This window comes from Loxodonta africana, chromosome 7 (assembly GCF_030014295.1).
Source record: "Loxodonta africana isolate mLoxAfr1 chromosome 7, mLoxAfr1.hap2, whole genome shotgun sequence".
Lineage (NCBI taxonomy): Eukaryota > Metazoa > Chordata > Mammalia > Proboscidea > Elephantidae > Loxodonta > Loxodonta africana.
Genome location: NC_087348.1, coordinates 78,450,023 through 78,468,832, shown reverse-complemented (window position 1 = coordinate 78,468,832; position 18,810 = coordinate 78,450,023). Strand labels below are relative to the sequence as shown.

General features: G+C 38.6%; 1 protein-coding gene and 4 pseudogenes across 12 annotated transcripts in view; all 5 read left to right on the top strand.

Moving 5' to 3' along the window:
* LOC111751233 (interferon-induced very large GTPase 1-like) overlaps positions 1-18,810 on the top strand; it is a 100,568-nt gene that overhangs the window by 46,474 nt on the left and 35,284 nt on the right. For 2 of the 12 annotated variants that reach the window (XM_064288509.1, XM_010592263.3), the window contains exon 1: positions 4,412-5,003. The exons of the other annotated variants lie outside the window; for them this stretch is intronic. The gene's annotated coding sequence lies outside the window, so the exon portion shown is untranslated. Of the gene's footprint in view, positions 1-4,411; positions 5,004-18,810 lie in introns of those variants that run through there. 12 annotated transcript variants of the gene reach the window in all.
* Positions 5,012-7,645, top strand: LOC111751232 (interferon-induced very large GTPase 1-like; annotated as a pseudogene).
* Positions 7,595-9,758, top strand: LOC135232153 (interferon-induced very large GTPase 1-like; annotated as a pseudogene).
* On the top strand, positions 9,862-12,708 carry LOC135227217 (interferon-induced very large GTPase 1-like; annotated as a pseudogene).
* LOC135232152 (interferon-induced very large GTPase 1-like) lies at positions 12,398-13,015 on the top strand (annotated as a pseudogene).

The following is an 18,810-nucleotide window of genomic DNA, read 5'->3' as shown; positions in this document are numbered from 1 at the left end:
AACTCTGTGGCAGTATAATAGGTTCTAAAATTAGGTAGAGTAAGGCCTCCCACTTTGCTCTTTTTCCGTAATGCTTTACTTATCCGGAGCTTCTTTCCCTTCCACATGAAGTTGGTGATTTTCTCTATCTCATTAAAAAATGTCATTGGAATCTGGATTGGAACTGCATTGTAGAATAGACATTTTTACAATGTTATTTCTTCCTATCCATGAGCAAGGTATGTTTTGCCACTTATGTAGGTCTCTTTTGGTTTCTTGCAGTAGTACCTTGTAGTTTTCTTTGCATAGGTCTTTTACGTCTCTGGTCAGACTTATTCCTAAGTATTTTATCTTCTTGGGGGCTATTGTGAATGGTATTGATTCGGCGATTTCCTCTTTGATGTTCTTTTTGTTAGTGTGGAGGAATCCAACTGATTTTTGTATGTTTATCTTGTCACCTGATACTCTGCTGAACTCTTCTATTAGTTTCAGTAGTTTTTTTTGAGGATTCTTTAGCGTTTTCTGTGTATAAGGTCATGTCATCTGCAAATAGAGATACTTTTACTTCTTCTTTACCAATCTGGATGCGCTTTATTTCTTTATCTAGCCTAATTGCATTGGCTAGGTCCTCCAGCACAACGTCAAATAAGAGTGGTGATAAGGGGCATCCTTGTCTGATTCCCGTTCTCAAGGGGAATGCTTTCAGAATCTCTCCATTAAGGATGATGTTGGCTGTTGGCTTGGTATAAATCCCCTTTATTATGCTGAGGAATTTTCCTTCTATTCATATTTTGCTAAGAGTTTTTTTTATCATGAATGGGTGTTGGAGTTTGTCAGATGCCTTTTCTGCATCAATTGATAAAATCACGTGGTTCTTGTCTTTTGTTTTATTTATATGGTTGATTACATTGTTTTTCTAATATTGAACCATCCCTGCATACCTGGTATAAATCCCACTTGGTCATAGTGAATTATTTTTTTGATATGTTGTTGAATTCTATTGGCTAGAATTTTGTTGAGGATTTTTACATCTATGTTCATGAGGGCTATAGGTCTGTAATTTTCTTTTTTTGTGGTGTCTTTACCTGATTTTGGTATCAGTGATATGCTGGCTTCACAGAATGAGTTAGGCTGTATTCTATCCTTTTCTATGCTTTGAAATACCTTTATTAGTAGTTGTGTTACCTCTTCTCTGAAAGTTTGGTAGAACTCTGCAATGAAGCCATCAGGGCCAGGGCTTTTTTTTTTGTTGGGAGTTTTTTTTTTATTTCCTTTTCAATCTCCTCTTTTGTTATGGGTCTATTTAGTTGTTCTACTTCTGTTTGTGTTAGTTTAGGTAGGTAGTGTGTTTCTAGGAATTCATCCATGTCTTCTAGGTTTTCAAATTTGTTAGAGTATAATTTTTTGTAGCAATCTGATACGATTCTTTTAATTGCAGTTGGGTTTGTTGTGATATGGGCCATCTCATTTCTTACTCGGGTTATTTGTTTCCTTTCCTGTATTTCTTTTGTCAGTCTGGCCAATGGTTTATCAATTTTGTTGATTTTTTCAAAGAACCAGCTTTTGGCTTTGTTAATTCTTTCAATTGTTTTTCTGTTCTCCAATTCATTTAATTCTGCTCTATTTTTTTTTATTATTTCTTTTCTTTTGGTGCCTGACGGTTTCTTTTGTTGTTCTCTATTTGTTCAAGTTGTAGGGACAGTTCTTTATTTTGGCTCTTTCTTCTTTTTGTATGTGTGCATTTATTGAAATAAATTGACCTCTGAACACTGCTTTCGCTGTGTCCTAAAGGTTCTGATAGGAAGTGTTTTCATTCTCATTGGATCCTATGAATTTCTTTATTCCCTCCTTAATGTCTTCTATAACCCAGTCTTTTTTGAGCAGGGTATTGTTCAGTTTCCAAGTATTTGATTTCTTTTCCCTGCTTTTCCTGTTATTGATTTCTACTTTTATGACCTTATGATCTACGATGTTTTGTAAGATTTCAATGTTTTGGATTCTGCTAAGGCTTGCTTTATGACCTAATATGTGGTCTATTCTAGAGAATGTTCCCTGTGCACTAGAAAAGAAAGTATACTTTGCAGCTGTTGGGTGGAGTGTTCTGTATGTCTATGAGGTTAAGTTGGTTGATTATGGCCATTAGATCTTCAGTGTCTTTATTGAGCTTCTTACTGGATGTCCTGTCCTTCACCGAATGCGGTGTGTTGAAGTCTTCTACTATAATTGTGGAGGTGTCTATCTCACTTTTCAATGCTGTTAGAGTTTGTTTTATGTATCTTGCAGCCCTGTCACTGGGTGCATAAATATTTAATATGGTTGTATCTTCCTGGTAACTTATCCCTTTAATCATTACATAGTGCCCTTCTTTTTCCTTTGTGGTGGATTTAACTTTTAAAGTCTATTTTGTCAGAAATTAATATTGCCAATCCTGCTCTTTTTTGATTGTTGTTTGCTTGATATATATTTTTCCATCCTTTGAGTTTTAGTTTGTTTGAAACTTTGCCGTTTAACTGATTTAGTACACTGATAATTGATGTAATGACCAACATATATATATTTCCCCTATTGCTATGCCCTTTTTATTAGAGCCGTCATTCTATGTTCTTTTTTCACTATTTCCCAACTTTTGGATTAATCAATTATATTTTATTTTTCCCACTGATATTTTGGAATTTATATACTTTTTTTACTATTCTATTTAGAGGTTATCCTAGAAAATACAATATGCATCCTTGACTTAACAAAAGGTACCCAAGGTAATTGATACTTTGACTGTCCTGCCAAATAGTATAAGGACCTAGGACACTTTAAATCCATTTAGCCACCCCTTCCAACTTGTACGTAATTGTTGTGTATTTTATAATTCACTGGTTTATGCGTTCATTTAACTTTATCTTATATTTATGTTTGTTTTTTTCTCATCAGTTCTTCCTATATCTTGGACCTTTCACTGATGATATTTTCCTTCTCCTGAAGAATATACTTTATTGGTTACTTTAATGTGGATCTCCTAGTGGCAAATTCCCTCAACATTTGTTTTAAAGTTTTGTTTTTCAACACTATTCTTGGAATATATCTCACTCCATATAAAATTCTCTTTCAGTGCGTTAAGGATTCCATTCTGCTGTCTTCTGGCTTCCGCTGGTCCTGTTGAGAAGTCACTTCTCTCTCTCATTGTTAGTTATTTGAGGGTAATCTGTTTTACTCTGGCTGCTTTGGTTTTGCTGCGTTGTTTTGTTTTTCTGCAGTCATTATGATATGTCTAATTATTAATTTATTTGTCCTGCTTGGGGTTTGAAAAGGTCTTAAATTTTGTTTTTAATTTGAAATTTTCAGTCGGTATTGCCTTAAGGATTGCTTCTGCCCCATTCCTTCCCTCATTCTGGGATATATATATATATATATATATATATATATATATATATACACGTATACATATATGTGTGTGTGTGTGTGTGTGTGTGTGTGTATATATATATATAAATTGTGCTTTAAGTGAAAGTTTACAAATCAAGTCAGTCTGTCATGCAAAAAGTTATATATACTTTGCTATTTACTCTTAGCTGCTCTCCTCCTAAGGAGACAGGACAGTCCTTCTCTCTACCTTTTATTCCCCATGTCCATTTAACCAGCTCCTGTCCCCCTCATCTGGCTTCCCATCTCGCCTCCAGACAGGAGGTGCACACATAGTCTCATGTGTCTACTTGAGCCAAGAAGCTCACGCCTCAGCAGTATCCTTTTCTGTTTTATAGTCCAGTCCAATCCCTGTGAAGAGTTGGCTTTGGGAATGGTTCCAGTCTTGGGCTAACAGAAGGTCCGGGGGCGATAATATCTGGAATCCCTCTAGTCTCAGTCAGACCATTAAGTTTGGTCTTTTTACCAGAATTTGAGGTCTGCATCCCACTAAGGAACTCACATTATATTTTAAATATTCTCAGTGTATCCTGTACGACATACAGATGACTATATGAGTGTTCATATTCCATTTCTGCCTCTTTCTAGATTGTTGCTTTTGTCCTCTGTTCCACTTCTCTAATTGTCATTTCAGCTATGTCTTATCTGCTTTAAAACCCCTACACTGAGTTATTACTTTTGATTATTGTATTTGTTAGTTTCTGGATTTCTAAGTTTCTCATTTAAATCTGCAAGTGTCACTTTTCATTATTTCCATTTCCTAGCTGAAAGACTTAATCTTGTTTTTACTCAGGTTATCATGTTATCTTATTTGTCTGGCTATTTTTATATTCTGGTTATTTATAATGGGATTTAAAAAATTATAAAAATAATTTGAGGACTATGTAATTTTTGTTTTCCACATGAAACAATGTTCATTTGCTTCTATAGGGTGCTTGTGAACTCTTGCAATCTGGGATTATTTTAAAGGAAATTTTAGGACTTGACATATTCTGGGCCCCCAGCTAAAGCAAAGACGGCTGCACTCCTCGCAATGGCTGGATTAAAGCCTATCTTAATGTTCATCTCTTTGTTATCGTAACCCTAAATATGAGTGGTTTGCCATGGAAAGTCTCTGGAGTCTAGCTTTTATTCCCTAGCCTCCAATGACTTCTTAGCCTCCTCATTCCTTCTGGATTAGAAAATGACCCCTATGCCAAACTCATCTCTTTCATTTACTTCCTCTATCAGATTTTTGCCAGGCAATTCCCACTATCTTGGAAACCCTGGTGGTGTAGTGGTTAAGTGCTACAGCTGCTAACGAAAAGGTCAGGAGTTCAAATCCACCATGTGCTCCTTGAGAACTTTATGGGAACAGCTCTACTCTGTCCTGTAGGGGCTCTATGAATGAGAACCAACTAGATAGCAAAGGGTTTGGTTTTGGTTTAGTAAACTCCTTGAGGCTTTAAAGAATTTGTTTTTAAAATTTAACTACCTATTCTATGTATTTTCTGTTGGGAAGGTTGGTTTCATTTGCGTAGACTGCCATTGAAGGCTAGATTCAAATTTTAGTGACACTGAGGAAGACGGAATACACAAAGTGAGAATGACAATATGGAGGATGACTTAAGGTGAGGTGACTATTATAACAATCCAGTAAAGACACAGTGAGGGCAAAATATAAGGAGTAGCAGTAGGAGGAGTGAAAAAAAAAGTGAGATGAGATAAAGGAGAAATTTGAAAGGATAAGTTGAAGACATGGAGAACTAAATTTATGTTAGGAGGAGTTAGACACTCACTGGCCTGAAAATATGGTAGTATCATTCAATGTGACAGGAATCACAGGAGAAAAGGGAAACCTAAATAATTTATGAAGTTGAGACATGTGAAATCTGATTTCATCTGCTCTCCAAGATATGACCTAAAGGAATTTGAGGGGAAAAGATATCACTGACAAAATTTTGAATACTGGAGTGAATTTGAATCTACGCACACAAATTTGTATGACATCAGTATATAGAAAGTTGTTCATGTAATACAAAGATACTAACTAGGGGTAGATGAAAAGTAACAATAGAGCAACAGAAATAATGCAGGTTAGAGGTGTATTTACAAGAATCAAGAACAACAAAAGGGGGCTCAAAAGTAACTAAAGATCATCAAACAGCCTAAGAAGAGGTGACAGAGAGATAGGAACAAAAGTGTTCAACACAGGTCTGACAGAACCTGACAGAGAAAGAGGATCAATTGGTGACACCACTTTTGTTTTAAGAATAAACATCAAGCTATCAAACACATATATATTTTCAAACTCAAACCTTCAGTTTAGTGTTCTCCATGTAATTTATTCTTGGACAGAAGGTGCCAAAAACCAGATTATTAACTTGCAACTCTGGAAACTAAAATAGCAATACATGTTGAGAACACCTATAATGATGTCTTCAACAACAACAACAATGAAAAAAAAGCATTAACAAAATATTTTTGTTGTAACAATGAAAGGAGGGAATGGGAGAGCACTGGAGACATGCCACCTTACTATAGTCTCCGTTGTGGCCATGTGGCTGACATGTCTTAAGGTCCGGATACATCTTAAGTGTCTGTTCTCTCCACAACCATGGTCACAGCAGAGTCCATCCCTGATGAACACCTGCTCAAAGGCGAAAGGAGGCAAGATTTGCAAGAGATGCTGAGAGAAGTTGGACTGGCTGCAGACTATTGGTTGCCCATGCTGCAGAAACAACTGGGTGTGACTTGTGCCCAAGCCTTACAACACCTAGAAGGAAAAGACCTCCTGAAGCTAAAATCCCAGGCACAACATTCTTGGGAAAAATGAGCCCTGGAAAAACTGCTTAATCAGTCATACTCAAATAGCCTTTCATCATTACCGAAGTCTCAGGAGAAGCAAAGGCAGGCACAGCAGATTCTGAAGCAGTTGAAGGACTTGATGTCAGAAGGGAGGCAGCGACAGGAAGAAGCAGTGAGGGCAAAACAAATAGAGCTGAGGAAGGCAAAGGAGATCCCAAAAGAATAGTGGCCACCCACTGAGAAGCCTCTAAGAGAAGTCATAGAAAACATGCAGAGAAAACTCAACATCATGGAGGGGACATTGTTCAACAGACAAAACCTCCCAGATGGAGATCTGGTAAGATGGTCATCTGGAGGGCTGGCCTTGCAGGGAATTTACACAACCAGCCACCAAAGGGGTCTGATAGAGAAGAGAGAGGAGCTACTCAGTCTCCCAGAGACTTTTTCACTCTTGGGCCCTGAACAGAGCACCCAGATGGAAACAAAGGAATTTCTATGTTCACCCAGATGATAGAGAAATTGGGCTTCAGTGTCACAGCCTCAGCCAAGGGTGGAGGGTGGCAATACAGCCTGGATGCAGGTATGGATCACAGCCAACATTTGGAATCCAAGGAGAGCCGACAGTCACGTTCCGAGCACTCCTATTTCTGCACAACCAAGTTCAGTTACATCCCACTGGCCTCCTGCTACTTTGCCATTGACCAGCTCCAGTTCTCCTGGGCTGCTCTTCAGGAACCAAAATGCACTGAAGACCTCCTGGGACAGCATGCAGGTCCAGACACCTTTCTCTTGCTGAGGCGTGGGGCAGAGGTCTTCTTCCACAGGTTTGGCTCTCATGTTAACCAAGGCCCTCTGCACTTGGGAGGAATCTACTGGTGGAAGGCTGTTTCAGAGAGTTTCCAACGTGACAAACTGGCAGAAGTAAAGCAGCAGTCAGCAGAGGCCCTGGATATTTACATAAGGGGCAGCTACAGTGGCTTTGGCGTGAAAATTGCTGCAGGTGTGAATGTTTCAGACTCTCATTCAAAAATGGCCTCTCAGAGCACTAACTTCCAAAATCTCCAAACCAAAGTCCAATTGTCTGTGGCCTAGACAGGTGCCCCGCCTGAAGCAAATGGCTTTGTCCAGTGGAAAGCTAGGCTCATTGCCTGCAATCAAACCTGGCATGTCATTGACCGGGGACTTCAGCTGGTTCCCATTTGGGACATCATCCTCTCCAGCCACAGAAGCGATTTTAAGGATCCTCTTCAGGCGGCTAACTGCCTGAAGGACAGCTACAACGCTCTGACTGGTCTCACCGCCCAGATCCAAGATGGAAAGGAATTCCGCAGTGCTGAAAAGGAAGTTGAGGTTTTCCTAACCAAACCCAAACCAAACCTCCTGCTGTCGAGATGAATCAGACTCTTTGGTTTTCCTAGAAGGTATAAAGTCCTGGGAGGTATCTGATCCTGAAGAGCGTGATAAATTTCATGCAAATATTAAGTCATAAAATTAAAAGTTATGACATATGGATTAACATATGCCTCATAAATTGGAACTTGCAGAATTTTGTGGTCAACACTCTCAAGTTTTGCAAAGATTCTACCATTCGTAACATTAAGTTTATTACATCTCAGCTGCGTACTCTTCTGGATTCTCACATCTACAAAGCAGAAAACTTTCTTCAGGCTCATTCCATCATGCAGTGGGTCTTCCTATCAGAATCACACCAAGAGCAAGTCAACATCTCTCAATTATTTGAATTAATTAAAATCTAAAAAGACAACCAGAATGTCCTTATGGAATTTAAGGCCAAATCTGAGTGCATGGAAATACTGGAGGAAACTAAAAGAAAAATCACTTATGAGATCAGCTTGTCTCCCAACTCCTTCTTGGAGAACCTATGAGAAACCTAGCAACGAGATATACAGGTCTTGCTATTTTCCATAGCAGCTGGTGCAGGTTATCACATGGTCAACAGTACTTTTCAGTATCTCCTGGGGTGTGATGAGTTAGACTATCTGATATGTGAAATGCAAAAGGGCCATGATATATACCACAAGCTGAAAAATACTTGCAGCTATAGGGTTCAGGCTTTCCTAGTCCTTACAGGTCTGACATCCACAGTAGGAATTACAGCTGTTTCTCCAGAGGAGAAAACACAACGTTTGGCATTAATGAGACATCACATGGGACAATCCTTGTCTAAAGAAGTTGCACATGTCCTCACCAAACCTGGGGCAGATCATGATAGGGAAAACCTACAGAAAGACTTGAGATTGCTCACTGATGGAGATTATAAAGCCACTGTCTCTTCTTTGCAAATGGATGAGGTGAGAAAACAATTGAAAAGTCTCTTCCATGGAAAGAAACAGCCCCATGAGGCACATAAGAATGAAAATAACAAAACAATAGTGATAGAAAATGGAGCTTTCCTAGACCTGATGCAGTGTCTAGGCATAGACCATTACTACCCAAAGAGGATGGGCAGAGCTAATTTTCATCTGATCTACAAGGCCTCTGTGTGTAACACCTAGCCCAGCTCTGAGCGAGAGCTTTCCTTCTATTTCCTGCAGAAGCTACTAATGCTCCATTATAAGGTGAGATACCTGGTCTTCAAAGATGGTGGGAACACAGAGGACCCAGTCTCTCCATGTGACTCATACAAAGAAAATGAGGCTTTTGATCCATATGAAGACTTGTTTGAAAAAAAGACAGTAACAATTCCACAAGTCCTTCAGCCACTAATCTGAGTCACAACATTCACCCAATAGATATTCAGATGGCAATCTATCACCGTGCAGATGACTTTGCTAGGCAATATATACTGACCAAACTTTCCAACTGTCAGTTTGCTGTTCCTCTTTTGGTATCCTATCCCTGCACTTCTCAAATTGAATTCTCCCTCTTGTCTCTCAGTCAAATTAGAAGAAACTGGCAGCAATCAGGAAATTCAGAAAAAGGGAAGAACAATTACAAGAATCAGCAGATGTGTTGTATACTTACCTCCATTGTGTCCTTCATTCGAGTTGGAAATGGCTTCTCTGCTTCCAAATCTCAGATCATGAGCTGTCTTCTCAGTAAACATACATATGATGCCTTCTTTCACCGACACTGCAGTGGGAGCAGCAAAGACTGTTTTGATACGGGGTGTGGTAGAAATCTTCTTGTACTGTCCGGGGAGGGGGGATGATGAGGACAAATTTGACAAGTGTCTGACCTTCACCAGTCTCCACAGAGATGAAAAGGAACATGAACAACAGCTTACTTAGCTGCAAGAAGTCTCTTCTCTCACTGTGGTCCTCATGTCAGCTTCTGATAGCAATAAAGAAAGGCAAAAAATTATTTGTGACTTGTGTCAGTCATCAAAACCTTTGATCTGTTTTCTTGATGACAAATAAAAAAACATAGCCAATAATTCCAACCAGAAGGTAAGAATTGGAATAAAAAACAGAAATGAGGCAGAATTAACAGAAGCACTCATGAGTACAATCAGATGTTTACTAGAGCTATCAGACATGGCTCTCAGGTTAGAGGACTGTGCCCATATTGCACTCAAGCAAGGATCCCTAAGGAAACCATGGTGGCATAGTGGTTAAGAAGTATGGCTGCTAACCAAAAGATCTGTAGTTCAAATCCACCAGACACTCCTTGGAAACTCTATGGGGCAGTTCTAGTTCTACTCTGTCCTATAGTGTCGCTATGAGTTGGAATCGACTCGATGGCAGTGGGTTTTTTTTTTTTTTTTTTTTTTTTTAAGGATTTCTAATAGATGAAGACCAGAGATATTGCAAGGAAGCCAAAGAAAAGGCACGGACACTAAATTCCCTCTTGGGAGAAATGGAGTTACCTAAGGTAAAGAAAAATTTACTACTCCTTTGGGGAAAACTATGGCACCTTTTGTGTATGCAAGACAAAGAACTCTATCATCTCAGAGAGAAGGGGAACCGGAATATTGAACAACATAATAGTGATATTGAGAGAGACAAAGAATACCACATGAGCAATTGAGGAAAGCCTTTCCTCTGAATGATTTAATGTGATCTTTCCTCGAAATATTACAAGATTATTCAGAAACCCACAAGAAACTCTACTTCCTGCAGTGGCTGGAGGCATTTTTGAACAACCTGACTTCACGACACTTGGAAAAACTGTACGAGAAGCAAAGTTCTTTGTGGTCACTGGTATAAAAAGAAAAGCAAAAGCACCAAACAGGAATTCCCTCAGAGACTGGGAGATAGAAATAGAAGCCATCTCAATGATGATTAGTGACTATACCTTGGGAATTGAGCATCTTCTCAGAGAAGTTGGATAAATCTATGAAGCACTGGAAGAAGCTTCCTCCACAAGAGATAACCTTTTCCTCTCCCTTCCCCAAATTGCTGCAGATCTGATGATATCTGGGGTTCCCACTGAGCTGATGAATGGTGACATTTCTTATGTTCCTCTGAAGTGGGTGGTGGCTGTTTTTGACAAGGTCTCTGAGAAACTTGGAGACAAATGACTGTTTGTTCTTCCTATTCTTGGGCTACAGGGCTCAGGGAAGTCCACCCTACTGAATATCCTCTTTGGGGTGCAGTTTCCTGTCAGTACCCAAAGGGCCTACGTGCAGCTCCTGAAGATAGAGAAGTTATTCAAAGAGGAACTTGGCTTTGACTTTGTTCTTGTTGTGGACACAAAAGGACTTCGGGCACCAGAACTCAGCACCAAATCCCAGAATTGGGACAATGAGTTAGCAACCTTTGTCATTGGACTTGCAAACTTGACTCTGAAAATATTTTTGGAAATAATCCATCAGAGATGCAGGATATTCTACAAATAGTCATGCTAACTTTTTTCGGGATGAAACAAGTAAAAATCTCCCCAAGTTGTCTGTTTGTCTACCAGAATGTGGGGAAAGTTACAGCTAAAGATCAAACTATGGAAGGACGAAGGTGGTTAGAGCAGAGACTAGATGAAATGGCAGCAACAGAGGCTGAACAGGAACGGTGCTCAGATGTAACCTGCTTTGATGATATCATTAAGTTTGATGTGAGCATTCATGTCTACTACTTTGTTCACCTCTGGAATGGAAATCCACCAATGGCTCCTCCCAATCCTCGCTACAGCCACAATGTCCAGGAACTGAAAAGCAGAATTCTTGTGACTGCCAAAGAGGAATCTAGGGGCAGCATCATGAAGATATCAGATGTAAAATTTCGAGTTCAAGATTTGTGGAGGGCCCTAGTAAATGAAAACTTTATTTTCAGCTAAGGAGTCATGTGCTGGGCTTACTGAACAAGCTGACCAACCAGATTCAGAATGGAAAAATCCAGACAGAACCAGTGAAGTTGAAGTTCCAGTGACAGAAAAATATGAAGCCATCAAGCAAGACCTTGAAAAATATTTTAATGAAGACCCAGGTAATGAAACACTGGTTCAGTGGAAAGCAATGTTTGAAAATAAGTTGAGTCCTTCAAGAAGCACTTATTTCAGAAATAAAAAGAAAAGCAGATGAACTTTTTTGTTTAAAGAAAAGCCAAGAAAAACTGAATAAGAAAGTCAGGTTATGAAAATGACATCTTGTAAAAGAAGCTGACAGTTAGATTTAACTATAAAGGGCAAGGAATTGAGTGAAGAAGATCTACACAAGATTTTCAATCAGCTCTGTAGAAAATGGGTCTATGATGTATCTTCAACTCTGCCTCCAGCCATTGACCCTGATATTGATGTGGATTCTGAAAACATTCTTTTGGACTACTTCGAAAAAGAGTGAAACATGGTGGACATACTAAAGAGTAATTCCAGAGAAAAATTTCAAATCGAGTATGATATACATATCAAAATGAACAGGGAATTTTTGGTAATCAGAAAGTCATTAGAGGCCCATGATAAAGAGTCCATAAGTATGACTATTGACGGCAATCTCTCAAGATTTACTGAAATTATTAAAAATTTTAGGAGGCAACAGTGTGATTATAATCCAAGTTATTTCTATGAAATCCTGAGAATGATAGAAGAGGAAGTGATATCTGCATCCACTGAGGAAAGATACACATTCACAAGTACATATAAAATTGATTTATCTTTGGGTTTGTTCCAAAGAGCCTTAGAGAATTTTAAAGAGATGCATAGGGCATTCAAGAGAGCAAATGATGCTGTAAACGATCTGGAAAGCCAGAAAGATGGTTTCTTCATGAGTTTTAAGATATTTGTCCATCAGAATGTGAGGGAAGTTACAGCTAAATAACTCGATCTTTCCCGGAAAGACTTGGTAAGCATTGAACTTCAGGAGATAAAAGATATTGCATTTTTCAAAGAAGTAATGAGTGAAGTTTGGGTTCCACAATGGAAAGAATAGGACAGAAATGTTTGAGTGTGTCTGTAGAAGAAATGGTTTCTGAAATTGAGAAAATGCTGTCTGAACATCTCTGTGGTTGCAGGAAACAACAGCCCTCTGTAGAGCAGTTGGTACAAACACAATTCCTGCCCATGAAGGGGACCACAGTGTTCCCTTCCACTGTCCTCAGGCTGTGATCGGAGTGTAGTGGTATATAAAAATATTCAACAAGTTAAATGAAACAGGCGAGTTTATCATTAATTGCTGTTCTAGTTTGGTAGAAAGTGATTGTTTTTTGATTTTGAGCAATGACTCTGAAATCCCATATAAGAACTATCAACAGTTACGTGGGGATTGTGCCTTATGGAGTACCACCCCAGACTCATCCATTCAGCCATCCTGGACTGTCATTTCAGATCAAAGCTAGAAGAAAGATATCAGAAAAAATTCACAGGTAGAGGTAAAATTCCTGATGCATGGGCCAAAATCACAAAGCAGGATATGCTGGGTGACTTAAAAAACAATAATCCTCAATGATCACGTGAAAGTTGACATGTTTGGATAATCCTAAACACCATTTTTCACAATGAAAACCCTTATATATTTTGAAAATGGACCATATAAAAATAAATCAGTAACAAGCATCTCAATCGGACAACATTGATGAGCAATGAATCTTATTTTTCTCTGCTTCACCTTATTTCAGTTCTTAAAAATTTAATAAATGATATAATATACAAAATAAATATGTAAAATACCTGTTTATGTTTTAAAATAATTATTCAAATTATACTTCTTTTATTACAAAAGATTGTATTTACAGAACAAAATTCACATATTTGAAGCTAGGAATTTCTAAGAAACAATTACATAGCATTTCAAAACTAAAAAAAACAAGGTATAAATATCAAATCACAAATATTAGGTAGAAATCTGTTTTTTGCTGTTGTCTTACAGGAAAAAAGTTTTTACCTATTGAAGAAGTGAAGCAAAAATTATTAACCCTTGAATGGAAAAAAAAAAAATGGGAATTCATGGTTTCAAAGCATAGGATGTTTTCTTTTCTTATATAGGTGAAAGTAGATAAGTTACCAGGTTGGCGTCTGCACTCATTTGGAAAGATAACTTTTGTCAAGTAGATACAGGATGTACACACCATTTAACCATTATCTGTCCCTTCCCTAATCTCTTAGCGACTCCTCCTTTGTGCAAGGTAAAAAGAGGAAAGATTCAGAAAATTAAAAAAAAAAAACAAAACTGAGAAAAGAACAGACTGATTCTGAGCATGAAAGTTTGAGTGACAACATAGACCTACATACAAATCTCAGTGGGATTAGTTCCAGGAACAAGACTGAAGACTTAGGAAAAATGAAGAAGTATCATTTTAATCAAGTTTTTACACAAGATTAGAATTTGATTAAGACATTAATGAGAAGTAATGTTGATTTTTATTAACGACACAGTTAAAATATCCCCTCCTCATTAAATTCAATTACATCCCAGTGTTTCAATAAATTTGCCTTTCTAAAAATTACAAAGGAGGAAAACCTTATCTCCGAGTTATGCTCATGAGACACTCTTCATACAATTTGAACAACAGGATCGTGATCACAGCTATCAAGCACAGCTGAAACTGGCCAAAGGCCAGAGTAAAGAACTACAGTTTCCAGGGCAGCATGTGAACATCTAAACAATCAGAGACAGTGGCTATGTAGGATTCTCTAGGCCTGATCTACTGGAATTCTTATGTGTTGAACAGTTTTCTTTATTCTGGACATATAAGAATTCTTGAGCTTCCTTTTACTAGTACACCCTATACCTTCCCTAAAGCAGATGAAACAGCCCAGGACTGACAGTGGACCCTCCATTGGGAACAGTCATACAAGGACTTGGGTTATCAGAGATGGGAGGTAAGAATGCTGATTCGATGGCTCAGAAAAACAAAGGCCTCTGCTTCTTTGATGCCTAAAGGGGCTTCAGTGTTTCTCACAATCTATTTTAGGACAAGTGGCAGCTGTGGAAAACCCATGTCTCCAGAACAACTCATGAAGGCAAAGTATTTAAAAGGTAGAAACGAGAACATAACAGTGTGGTTCTCCTTCTGCACTTTGGAAGAGGCGTCCCGGTAAAAGTAGCAAGCACCTCCTGATATAATAAAGTTGGAGTGAATTATACTGTAGATAGAAACACAGTCCATTTCATAGGAAGATGCCTGTCTCCCACTGTCAATAAAGAAATTCTCAGGTGGCATTTTAGGGACCGAAGAGATTAAAAAGGCAGACCCAGAAGCACAGCTAGGGTGGAATACAGGACATGGTCAATGTTTGTAAAGGTAAAATGGTGACATCCTAGCTGTTAGGCCTATGATTTCCAACTCATAGTGACCCTATAAGGTTTCCAAAGCTATAAATCTCTACGGATAGAGACTGTCACATCTTTCTCCAGTGGGGCGGCTTGTGGTTTCAAACCCCCAACCTTTTGATTAGTACTCAATCACTTTAAACAGTATGCCACCAGGTTTCCCTCAATACGAAAGCAGGGGTATAAAATACAAACTAAGATCCCTTTTTCACATCTGAGTTACCCACCCTGAACATGGTTGTGAGCTCCATAAAAGCAAGAAATATGACTATGATTTTCATCATCGTATCCTTGAAAACTATATAATACTCAATAAGCTTTTGTTGAACAAAGAGAAGGTCACTGTTTTTAAAACCTGTTTTCTGAACTTTATAACTTTCATTAACTAAAAGTGTCATAATGAAATACATAAGCATTAATGTTCAAGCCTAAATTGGTATAATAATATTAAATGTTTTTGATAAATTAAGCATATTTCTTATCATATGAAATTTATTAGACTTTCTGCATGATATATCAAACTTTCCTTCATCAAGCCTGCAAATGTTAGAGAACCAAAAAGGTAACAGAGAAGATTTAGTTCTATTCTGCAAAAACCAGCTTAGATTCATGTTTAGGGTAGAAAATGTAGATCAAAAGTGGTCACCTGACTTGAAATAATTGACCTGATGCTAATATTGAAATAGTACATCACATTCATTCCAATTTGCTGTGGATGGGTAGATCACAATATTTCCTGGACTCTTAATTCTATGTTAAGCTTATATACAATAAAACAAAAACCCTACCAATTAACACCATCATACTTCACTGAGTCTATAAAGAATTACTAAAAATAATTTAATTTCTATCGTTCAAGGACCAGGAATACTTGAAGGCATTTTTCTTTTAATAGCTGAAAAAAGCAAAATCTAAAATGTGGAGTTATTTTATTTTATAGAGGCCACAGTAGCAAATAAAAAGTGCTCATAAGTGTTGTTCACTATTATTCATCCTCAAAAATGCACTTCAAAGTTACATATTCCTACATGTAATCAACCTACATAAATTTGAAGATAAAAAAAAAAAAAAAAACCAACCCAGTGCTGTCGAGTCGATTCCGACTCATAGTGACCCTACAGGACAGAGTAGAACTGCCCCTTAGAGTTTCCTAGGCTCTCCTCCAAAATTCTTTAGCTTTCAGCAGAAAATCAGCAAGCCTCTTAATGGGAATAGGAACAGTGAATGGGTATCTATGAGGAAGGAAAAATAAAGTGGAGAATGAGCATATCTTCATAACAGAGTTATCCACTACCCTAGAAAATTTATAAGTAGAAATAAGTTTTTCCCCCAAGGAATGATTTTTGTTACTCCCTAATTGCAATTGCTAAAAAAAAACAAGAAGAAGGAAAAAAAAAACCTCTGGGATAGTGACTGGATCAAGAGATTGTTGAGGTGGGGCCGAGACGGCAGAGTAGTCACACACTTCCTGTGGCCCCTCTTACAACAGAGACTCAAAGAAACAAGTGAATTGATTATATATGACAATGTGGGAGCCCTGAACATCAAAGGCAAAGTTGAGGAATCCGACTGAGTGGCAGCAGGGAGAGAGAAACTGTTCAGAAGCAGGGAGGAGTTGTCAGATCTGACCTGGTAAGAACCAGCACCCAGAAGGCTGGAACCATTGGTGTATAAGCGGTAAGGCAAGCAGTTGCATTTATGACACATTTTCCACATTGGGAGAGACCGTGTGGCACAGAGTCCACTCACCCCTGGAGAATCAGTGCTCGATCAGCCGAAAATAAGAACATGCATCTAACCTACTGTGTAGACAAAAAAACACCCCTTTGGGAAAAACCTCTCTTCTATTTACCTGCCCCCTTACCACTCTACACTGGGTCCAAGCCAGCTTCAGAAATTGCTGCTTTCTCTAGGCTGGAAGTAGGACCCATCAGGCATCCTGAGGCATTCTCCCAGTCATGGAGGGGAACAAATTAACAAACAGGAAAGAATAATCTGCCAGCTCCCCTAAACTGAGAACTCAGGGCAAAAATAGCTCCTTTGCCTAGACACAGGCATAAGGGGTCCACAGATTTTGAATGCCTTTCACCCCTGCATAGACTTGTATGGGCCCATTTCAACAGTGTAGGCTCTCATTAGCACAGTACAACAGGGTATATACCTGAAGTCTAAAGTCAACTGTATCAGCTATGTGGTGGAGAGGTAGGCTTATGACATTTGACACCACTGTGCCTATTAAGCAGGGTCCTCACCTACACACATCAGGGGCCTGAGTACTGGTGGCTCCACTGATGCCACCTAGCAACCTGCAACAAGGGTCCAGGAAAAAGTGGTGCCTCCCAGTTCTTACAGCCAACAGCACTGGGTGCCCATAGTCTGGCTGTAAAACCCACCCACCAATGGAGTCCAGGGAATAGGGACACACTTTCCTCAGAGACACTTAGGGGTGGCTGTTTCAGCCCTCTGCCTTGCTTGGCGCTTGACCCCATACTGCAGCCAGATACCTGTACCTATACCAATCACCCTGCCCACCTAGCTGAGAGCCTGCACCACACACTTGACGACTGACGACCTAGACACTTGAGCTGAATCCATACAAGAAAAGTAAATGGACTCCTGGGCTTACATACCTAGTAACAGTTCTAACCACTTTGTGACAGGATGTTAGAGCTTCAAGGGCTCCAATAATCAAACTAGCTCACCAGAGCAGCCTATTTGGTCATATCAAAACAAAACAAAGTGAGAAGCTAGGAAATAGTAAGCAAACATAAAATAAATAAATACAATAACTTATTGATGGCTCAGAATAAACAGTCAATATCAAATCACATAAAGAGGCAGATGATGATAGCTTCAACAGGCTCCCAACACAAAGAATCAAGAAATCTTCCAGATGAAGAGAACCTCCTGGAATTGCCAGAGGTAGAATACAAAAGATTAATATAGAGAACTCTTCAAGAGATTAGGCGGGAGATCAGGCAAAAAGCAGAACAAGCTAAGGAGAGCACAGACAAAGAAACAGAGGAACTTAAGAAGATGAGAGAAGAGCATAATGACAAATTTAACAGACAGCAAGAATCCATAGACAGACAGCAAACAGAAACCTAGAAGATTAACCATAAAATGTCAGAATTGACAACTCAATAGAAAGTCAACAGAGCAGAACTGAGGCAATGAAAGTAAGAATTAGTGAGATTAAAGATAAAGTACTTGACACCAATATATTTGAGGAAAAATCAATAAAAGAATTAAAAAAAAAAGTGAAGAGACCCTAAGAATTACATCGGCTCTATCAAGAGGAATAACCTAGGAGTGATTGGAGTACCAGAACTGGGTGAGAGGGCAGAAAATATGAAGAGAATTGTTGAAGGTTTACGGGCAGAAAACTTCCCTGATATTGTGAAAGATGAGAAGATACCTAGCCAAGATGCTCATTGAACCCCACGCAAGGTGCATCCCCAAAAAAGTCACCAACACATATTATAATCAAATTTGTCAAAACCAAAGATAAACGAAAAGTCACCTACAAAGAACAGTCAATAAGACTAAGCTCAGAATATACAGCAGAAACCATGCAGGCAATAAGGCAAGGAGATGACTTATATAAAGCCTTGAAGGGAAAAAAAAGCTGCCAGCCAAGAATTATATATCCAATAAAACTGTCTCTCAAATATGATGGCAAAATTAGGACATTTCCAAATAAACATAAATTTAGAGAATTTGCAAAAACCAAATCAAAATTATAAGAAATACTAAACGGAGTCCTCCAGTTAGGAAACCAATAGCATCAGACTAGAACACAGGACAGACCAACCAGGTATCAACCCAGACAGGGAAATCACAGAAATAAATCAAAGCTAAAACACTCAAAACAGGGAAAAAGAGATGTCATTATGTAAAAGACGACAATATTAAATAAAAAAAGAGGGACTAAAAAATGTAGTCATAGATCTTTCATATGGAGAGGAATT